The following is a 10,004-nucleotide window of genomic DNA, read 5'->3' on the forward strand; positions in this document are numbered from 1 at the left end:
CGGGTGCATGGGCAGGCAAGCGGGCAGGCAAGTGTGAGAGAGGGGGCTGGGAGCAGCGGAGGAGGGGAAGGGGGCCCTGGGCACTCTCTGCCCAGGCTCCCCTCCAAAAACTGAAACCAACCTGAGAAGGTTATGGTCAATTGTTTTTTTAAATAGGCAGAAAGTATTTGGTGCAGAGTGGTAAGCTGCAGTACTGCAGTCCAAGCTCCGCTCACATCCTGAGTTCGATCCTGGCGGAAGCCGGGTTCAGGTAGCCGTCTCAAGGTTGACTCAGGGCCAAGCTACACATGACGAATGACACTTGAACGGCAAGTGGATTGAGCGGAGGGCAAGTGAACAGGGAGAAATACACTTGCCATTCAAGTGTCATTCGTCATGTGTAGCTTGGCCCATAGCCTTCTATCCTTCCATGGTTGGTAAAACGAGTACCCAGTTTCCTGGGGGTAAAGTGTATGTGACTGGGGAAGGCAATGGCAAACCACCCCATAAAAAGTCTGCCAAGAAAACGTCATGATGTGGCGTCCCCCCATGGGTCAGTAATGACTCGGTGCTTGCACAGGGGACTACCTTTACCTTTACACTAATAAATGCATTGGGCTGCATCAAAACATGAAGCAGTTTAAGGATTTCCACGAGTGAACTTAAAAACTGAAAGAGAACAGACGCTCAGGCAAAACATTTTAACGTTTAAGTGTCAATAGGGACATCCCAGTCTATAAGCTTAGGGTAGCATTTATGTCATTACGCTTCCAGTCTATGCCAATTGAGATGCTACAACCCATCAATCAGTGGATATGTATCTGTGGAACCTCAATTGAGGACTTACCACACTATGTTTTAAATTGTCCTTTATACCAGGAACCAAGGGGAAAATTTCTCATGAATATTTTATCTGGTCTCCACCTTCTGTCTGACTTTGATAAATTACATTTTGTTCTTTCAGATACAGACCCTTTTATTTCGAATAGGATGGCCCTCTATGCCCTGGCTGCTAGGAAAATAAGGGCAAATGTGGTAACCAGGAGAGCAAACGCCTGACATAGATTAGAAACCGTTCAGTTTTTATGTAACTATATCTGTATTCTTGTATTTTTTTTGTTCTGTTTTTAATGAATTATTTTAATTGTGAAGGCCTATGGCCACATACAATAAATTTGCATTCCATTCTAATAGGGACATCTTCCTAAAACAAGAAGGAAGACGATAGAATGATGATACAGGCACAGTTCAGATGTGACACAAACCCATGGTTCCTTTACAAGGACAGTTAGTTTGTGAAACCAGGACGGAGCTTGCAGATGTTCACTGGTTTGCGTTGACTAGTGCTGTCTCCATTTCCTTCTTTCTGGCTAGACATCTCTGTGGCCAGGGAATGAGTAAGGGTGATAGAGAACAAAAACAGCTTTAAGCCAGGACGTCTGCATTTATACATTATGCAAAGGGAATCCTTAAATGTAAGCAAGGCCATTCTTTGTATATAAGAGGGAAAACTGAATTCATTCATTCATTTACAACCATTTATATGCTGCTTCTTCAGAGAGCTGCTTAAGCAGATTGCAGAATAAAATAAGTTAGAAGAATAAAATCAAATGATTTTTAAAAATCCAATAAAAATTCATAAAATAAAAAGCACATTTTTAAAAAGTGCATTAAAAAAACATTACATACAGCATCTAGTAGCCTAAAATGTCCTCACCATAACCCTAAGGATAGAAGTCGATTGTAAAAACCATTTAAAAGACTAAACTCATTTAAAAGCCTGTATAAACGTTTTGGCCAGGAACCTGAAAGAGGGTAGGGTAGAGATTATCTGACGTATCAGCTATTAGGGATCTATTGGTGTGGGGTAGATCCTAACCCTACCCTACTACTCCACAGAGCAAAGTGGGAAGAGTCGTATAAGCTGGAGAAAGTCTCCTACAGTGGATAAATGGAACGTCATAAAGAAGAGAGACAGTGAAGACGCAGTCACTGAAGGCATTTTATGGCATGGACTGATTCTTAGTGAATGACAGCCAGTTGCAGATTGGCTATTTAGTTTTCTGGGAAATTTCCTGGAGGTTTACTGCCATGGTGGGCCACTAGGAAACCAAGAGCAAGCTGAGCACTCCAGAGCAGTATAAGATTTCTTCTAGCTAAATGCAGCACCTGAATAGTGAATGTGAGCCTGAGGGCCAAGCTACAAGTGATGAATGACACAGGTTGGACACTTGTCAGCTTCCCTTAAGTTGTGATGGGAAATGTAGCTTGGCTCTCTGACTGCTGTCCAATGGACTTTTCAACTGTCACTTGTCCAGCATTCCACCAAGCTGCCTACATTTCCCATCAAAACTTGAGGGAAGCTGACAAGTGTCCAACCTGTGTCATTCGTCACTTGTAGTTTGGCCCTCAGACCCATCAATGGAACGGGGACATTTTATAGCATGGATCGACTACTTGTGAATGATAACTGACACCAGATTCCCATAGTGAGACATGATGCGTGATTGAGTTTCTTTGGGTGCAAAGCTAAGACCACTTTCCCAAGAGAAAGTAAGCCTCTACAGAATAAAAAGGATTTATGCTTGTTGTGGGTTTTCCGGGCTGTATTGCCGTGGTCTTGGCATTGTAGTTCCTGACGTTTCGCCAGCAGCTGTGGCTGGCATCTTCAGAGGTGTAGCACCAAAAGACAGAGATCTCTCAGTGTCGTTCTCCGGCCATGAAAGCCTTCGACAATACAAAAAGGATTTACTTCTGAGTAGATCTGCTTGGAGCATCTTTTTTATGAATCGTTTCTGTTAACAGTTTTAGTCCATAATATAAGGAACTATTCTTCAAAAACATCCATTAGCACAAGGCTGCCTCTTATGTAAGTGAGGACTGTGTCCAATCAGAAAATAGAGAACTCTGAGGGCCAAGCTACACATGACGAATGACACTTGAACGGCAAGTGTATTTCTCCCTGTTCACTTGCCCTCCACTCAATCCACTTGCCGTTCAAGTGTCATTCGTCATGTGTAGCTTGGCCCTGAGATGGAATTCATCCCAGTGAACAGCAGAGGGTGATGAAGACTTTCGAGGAGGAGGAAATGTTTTGGTAGCCACACCAACAGTTCACGAGATTGACATACAAATGGGTCAAATGTATGCTCCTTACATTGGGAACTAAGGATAGATTGGATATTCTGTTGTTCTACCGGTAGAGTTGCCAGGTCCCCTTGCCCTCCCCACAGGAGCGGGGAGGACCTGGTACTTACCTTAAGCAGATCTTCACCCGTGTGCTTACTCTCCCAACAGCAATGCAATGACATTGCTTCCGATAGAGATGTCATCGCACAGGCCCCGGGAGTGCTCCCCACTTCACACCAGGCTGATTCTTAAAAGCACTGACCTGTTTGGGATTCAAATCAGCCCATTTGGGGCCCAAATCAGTGGGGGATCCCCTGCGCCCACCTTCCCCCTCCCACCACCACTCACCTGGTCAGCTGACGGAAAGGCTGGGGAATGGACCTCCTAGGGCTCATTCTTGGTGTGGTGCAATGACATCATTCCCAGGAATGACATCATCATTCAGGCCCCAGGAGTGCTCCTGCACCTCACACCAGGCCGTTTTGGGCTTTAAACAGGCTAATTCTTTAAGAACTGGCCCAGTGTGAAGCACAGGAGTGTGCCCAGGGCCTGTGTGATGACGTCACTCCCGGAAGTGACATCATTGCCTCACCACAGGAAGCTCGCATACAAATATCTCCTCAAGGTAATTGCTGGGTCCTCCCACCCCACCAGAAGGATAAGGGGACCTAGCAACTCTATCATCTGCCCACTACTTAAAAACCATCCTTAGACAAAAATGATGTCACCAAATATTGCCTAGTCTCTAATCTGCCCTTTCTGGACAAAGTGGCTGAGAGAGCAATAGCTGACCAGCTTCAGGCCTTCGGTGCTGTTCAGACCCTTTTCAGTCTGGTTTTAGGCCAGGCTCTGTGATGGAGACAACTCTGGTGATTCTAGTTGATTACTCTAATTGATGATCCCTGCCTAAAGGCCATGCTTCTTTGTTGCTCCTCCTGGATCTGTCTGCAGCCTATGATACAGTAGACCATGCCATCCTGCTGAGGCATTTGGATGCAGAAGAAGGCATCAGGGGATATGCCTTGAACTGGTTTAAACTGTTCCTCGTGCAATGGATTCAATGCGTTGCTATTGGAGACCAGCTATCTTCAGTGTGGGAATTATCTTGCGGGGGTTCCACGTAGGGTTGCCAGCTCCAAGTTGGGAAATTCCTGGAGATCTTGGGGGTGAAACCTGGAGAAAATAGGGTTTGGGGAAGAAAGGACCTTGGCATGGCATAATTCCGTAGAGTCCACCCCCCCCCCCAGTAGCCATTTTCTCCAGGGGAACTGATCTCTGTGGCCTGGAGACCAGTTGTAATTCTGGGAGATCTCCAGCCACTACCTGGAGGCTACCTTAGTAATACACCACTGGGGAAACACAGTTAGATTATGTATAACATGTGCTATTTAATTTTATATATAAAGTGCTAAGTGCAAAAGTGCAGAAAATTCAACAATAAATTCAACAATAAATGAATAAATAATCACATATAATAAATGCTATTTACAAAATCCGTCAGTCTGATATAACAACATTCAATAAGCTATAATAAGCAGTCCATTATACACAAAACGGAGTGCTAGGAGGCACGTTAGGAAATAAATATAATGTTGAGTGGTCCACAGTCCAAAGTTGGAACACGGGTGCCAAAGGGCATATTGCCGACGGGCTTGAGCATGCGATTTCCAATTCCCGTTTCGTAATGTTACTTCTTCTCAGGCAATATTATAGTGGACTAGAATAAAATTATATACAGCTATAATAATAATTTAAACATTATTTGCATTAATAGCACATTAAGTTATATTCAATATAAAATTTACTCACACACGGATCCTCAACGCTCCTACTCCCATAACATCCGAATGGACAACTGGTTTACAGACTGTAATTTGCTAAATCAAATCCCCCATAAATAGCGTTACAAAATCACGTTCACCAATATCTTCCCATGATTTAAAGGAGAACCCCCTCTAATCTCATAAGAATGCCAAAAAACACACTGCTGCTCAAGTAAGTTCTAACGGCAGGGATACAGCCTCAATGCGTGTTTCAAATTGCTCTATCCAATAAAGCAAGAGAGATCCAATTCGTTATTAAGCCCTTGAGGAGCCAAGGAATTTAATTTAAAGATCCATTGAGCCTCCAACTGTAATAGTTTTTTAGAGCAGTCTGATATACAAGGGTCTGAAACAACTTCTAATACCGAGATTTTAAAATCTTTAAAATCCTTATGCTTCAACCAGTAATGAGATACTAGAGGAGCCTCCTCCACTCTGTTCCTGACCCTGGAGATATGTTCCTGAATTCTTATTTTTAATGGGCGTGTGGTGCTTCCCACATAGTACATCCGGCAACTACATCTAATCACATATACCACGTTCGTGGTCTTACAAGTGGTGAAATTTTTCTGATAAGATCTCCGTCCTTCCAACAAGCTGTTTAACTTTACCATCATGCAACAAACGTTGCATTCTCCACATGGGAAGTGCCCCTGAGGCATAGTCCGCGTTTGATTAATGACTTTGAACTCCGAGCGCATCAATATATCTTTAAGTGATCGCGTGCGGCGGTAACCGATCTCTGGGGGCTCTTCGCAGCCCGGTATTTCGGCTACTAGATGCCAATGCTTCCTTATCAATTTACAAATTGGGGTTGATAAATTGGTGTATTCCATAGCCCATTTTAAAGAACCGACTAGGGAGCGGTTCTTGGGTCTTAAAAGATCTGCTCTAGGCGTGGACATTGCCCTAGAGCACGCCGATTCAATAGCTGGCCACGGGTAGCCCCTATTCACAAACGCCGCACCAAGCTCTGTGCCGCATACACTAAAGTCTCTATAGTTGGTAGAGTTCCTTTTTAGTCTGAGGAACTGCCCCATGGGAATATTTCTCTTTAAATGTGTAGGGTGGAAGGATGTATAGTGTAGGTATGAGCATCTGTCTGTGACTTTTTTAAAAGGTCGCACGCCTAAGAGACCTTGGCTACGTCTGTAAATAACCACATTCAGATAGTTAATGCTAACCCCACTTCCTTGCCAGGTAAACTTTATGTCTGCATTCAATGAATTCATCCAATGGCCAAATGGCTCTGCTATATCTGATGATTTTAGGATCATGATGACATCATCAATGTAGCGTTTGAATAGCACTATCTGATCCAAATATGGATTGTTGTCATCGTGAAAGATCCATTGGTTTTCAATCTCTGACATAAAAAGGTTGGCGATACTGGGGGCGGCAGCGCACCCCATCACCACCCCTTTGATTTGATAAAAAGAACAGTCAGCGAACTTAAAGTAATTGCGCTCCAGGACAATATCCAAAATGTTAAGGAGGAAAGGTGTAGAGGGAGATTGGGACTCCCTAGACAAAAGTGCCTTCTCTACTACTGCCCACGCGCCCTCGTGGGGAATAGAAGTGTATAACGAACTCACGTCTAAAGTCATCAAATAAGATGTTTGTGGAATCTCCAGGGACTCTATCAGGGATATCAGAGACATCGTATCCTTGAGGTAGCTTTTTGTTTTAACCACCAGCGGTTGCAAGAAGGAATCTAAGAATACTGATAACGGCTCCAAAACAGAGTTTGAGCCGGAGATGATCGGGCGGCCGGGGGGTGGAAGTCCCCCCTTATGTATTTTTGGGAGGGTATAGAAGGCAGGAGTCCTAGGCTGGTCATTAATTAGTGCATCATGTGTCTTCTTGTCTATTTCGTTGGTCATTAGCCCTTCGTCCAGGACGATTTTTATCACTCGTTTTATCTGGGCTAAAGGATTGAGTGGAATAGATCTATAGTCTGTCTCCACACCTAATTGTCTTTCCACCTCTTGCACATAATGATGCACATCTTGTATAACTATACCACCTCCCTTATCTGCTGCTTTTATAATGATGTTTGGATCGTTTCTTAAAGCGGAAAGGGCCACCCATTCCTCTTTGTTAAGATTGTATCTTTTAAAATGTCGTTCTCCTTCTAATTTTCTGATGTCCCTCAGTACCACTTTCTCAAAAGCCTCGATCATGGGATCTGTGATCGAGGGACAAAATGAGGACTTGAATCTAAGCCCACAAGGAACGGGGGCGGGAGGGCTGTTGCCAAAAAGTTTTTTAAGTTTATTAAGGCGAACAAGTTTGTAGACATCTAATCTGGTATTAAATGCATCATACTTGGGGGTGGGCACAAAGCCCAGCCCCTTATTAAGTACCGATCTCTCTAGGGCGCTTAGCTCTCTTGAGGACAAATTAAAAACTAAGTCCTCTGTTTTGGAGGCCGTTTGAGGCGTCCTGGAGCCTTGCCTAAAAAATGGCCACGGGGCTGGAAAGGGACATTTCAATTCCGCAAAGACCTAGTGCTAGAGCCCTCATCTCCAGAGGTGTCTGTTTCGGATGGTTCCGTAGTTTCGAACTCAGAACCTGACTGTAAATTTCTAGCCCAGGAGACCTTTTTGCGGGGTTTAATATTATCTCCATCCTTCCACTGATATATCCTACCTGATGTATAGTCCCTCCTGTCCCTGTTGAACTTTTTCAATTTCAGCTCCTTAAGTTTTGCCTCACTCTCCCTTATACTGCGATCTAATTCAGACTTCTTAGCCTCAAACTCCTCAAGGGTTAATTTAGCCTTAAGTAGATCCTTGGCTTTAGCAATTTCCAAAGACAATTTTTCAACTTCTGCATTAGAGGTCTTAATCAGAAGAAGCATTAAGTCAAATGAGCATTTATTCAATATAGCCGCCCACCGTGTTTTAAAGTCTTCGTCATCCCTGAACATACCAGGTGGCATACCACCCCCGATGATATTCAACCTCTATGTAAAGCCTTTAGGAGAACTCATTCACAGCTATGGAATTGGAGGCCATCAATATGAAGATGACACCCAAGCTCTATATCTCGTTATCCAAATCCTCTGGTGATGCAATAGAGGTACTGAGTCACTGCTTGACAGCTACTGTCAACTGGCTGAAAGCCAACAAACTGAAAATGAACCCAGACAAGACGGAAGTGATGCTGGTTGGCAAAGCAACACTCTTGAAGGACACTGCTTCCAGCATAGACTACTGCAATGCACTCTACCTAGGTCTCCCCTCAAAGCTGCCTCAAAGCCTGGTCAGCCACCAAGAAATGAACACGGGCAGGTATGATCAGATGTGATTTATGCACTCATTGTACTCGTGTTTTTTGTATTGTGTAGTTTCGCTCTCAGAGACTCCAGCTGGTGTGGTATGCTGCAGCTCATTTACTCTCAGGAGCTACATAAAGCATGAATATCACTCTCATTCTGCAGTCACTCCACTGGCTGCCTATCAGTTACCAAGCCCAATTCAAGGTCATCATGACTATTATATTTAAAGCCTTTCACGGCCCTTCATATTTATGCAACTGCCTCTCTCCCTACACTCTGCCATGGCAGCTTTGCTCATCTGAACGGGTCTTCTACAGACAGCATCCTACAGTCGGGCAAAATCAGTATGTGCTGTCTCTGTGGTAGCCTCCACCTTATGGAATGGCCTGCCTGAGGAGGTCTAGAAAGCTCCCACTCTCCGGGCTTTCTGCAAATGATTCAAAACTGAATTACCCGGGAGAGCTTTCTACTAAGATTATAGAGATGTGTGATAAGAAATAGCTCTCTGATGCCTTTGCAGGGACAAGGACTGTAGACTATGCTATTGGATACTGTCTGTTGATGTTGATATGTTCCTACTGAGGAATTTCCACATTGCTAAACACATCATGTTAGCTAGCTACACCTTATTTCAGAAAGATTTCATCTCTGCCTTGAAGAAATGTGGAGACAAAGGTTTTAAATAAGAAAAATAAATTTTAAAAAACCTTGAAGTCGCTGTACTAAAACTCGGCTCATTAAAAAGGCCCATCTCTACATTCATCTTTGTAAAAGTCTCTGTCTGACCCATGACCTGAATGGGAGACAATCCCAACAACAACTCCTTGGGGAGCAGCCTCACAACCTTGTTTTCCAATCATCCACTTTCCAGCTTATCCCCAAACCTGAGAAAGATTGTTACACTCTTTTCTGGAATAACAGCCCAATTGAAATAACACATCCTCTGGGCAGGAAGGAATCGCTGAAAGTCCTACCCACAACTACACGTGCCTTCCATCAGCCCCTTCTGACTGCTATTTTCCCTGCTGTATCACTAGAGGCCTTTTAAAAAGTTTTCTGGCAGGGATGAAAAAAATGCACAGCCAATGATACCTGACAAAGGAAACAGCGCCAAAAAATCTCATGTAGAAGGTCTGTTGCCATTCTGCATGCCTCTGCATCCATGGAGATGTTGAAAGAAACCTGAACAATCCCTTTGTCAGCTGTCCCAGCCATCCCATAACAAGTACAGGACAGAAGTTTAATTACTACATTCAGTAGAAGGATTTCATTTTTTATCTGCATGCTGCACAGAAGTCAAGCATGTTTTATAGGCAGAAGGAAGAAAAACCCAAAATAAGCTGAGAGGTAAAGGTAAAGGTAGTCCCCTGTGCAAGCACCGAGTCATTACTGACCCATAGGGGGACGTCGCATCACAACGTTTTCTTGGCACTTTTTACGTGGTTTGCCATTGCCTTCCCCAGACATCTACACTTTACCCCCAGGAAACTGGGTACTCATTTTACCAACCTCGGAAGGATGGAAGGCTGAGTCAGCCCTGAGACAGCTACCTGAACCCAGCTTCCGCCAGGATCGAACTTAGGTCATGAGCAGAACTTGGGCTGCAGTACTGCAGCTTACCACTCTGAGAAGAAGGCAATTAAAAATTTAATAATAAATTCACCCCCTACAACATACACACACATTTTTTTCCCTTGCAGTTCGAGGTATGTTGACTTTTTAACCATGTTCTTCAGACCAAAAAAGGGAAATTCACATTTAATGTTTTTAATCAGGTCATCTTTTGACGT

Source organism: Eublepharis macularius, chromosome 16 (genome assembly GCF_028583425.1).
Source record: "Eublepharis macularius isolate TG4126 chromosome 16, MPM_Emac_v1.0, whole genome shotgun sequence".
NCBI classification, from domain to species: Eukaryota; Metazoa; Chordata; class Lepidosauria; order Squamata; family Eublepharidae; genus Eublepharis; species Eublepharis macularius.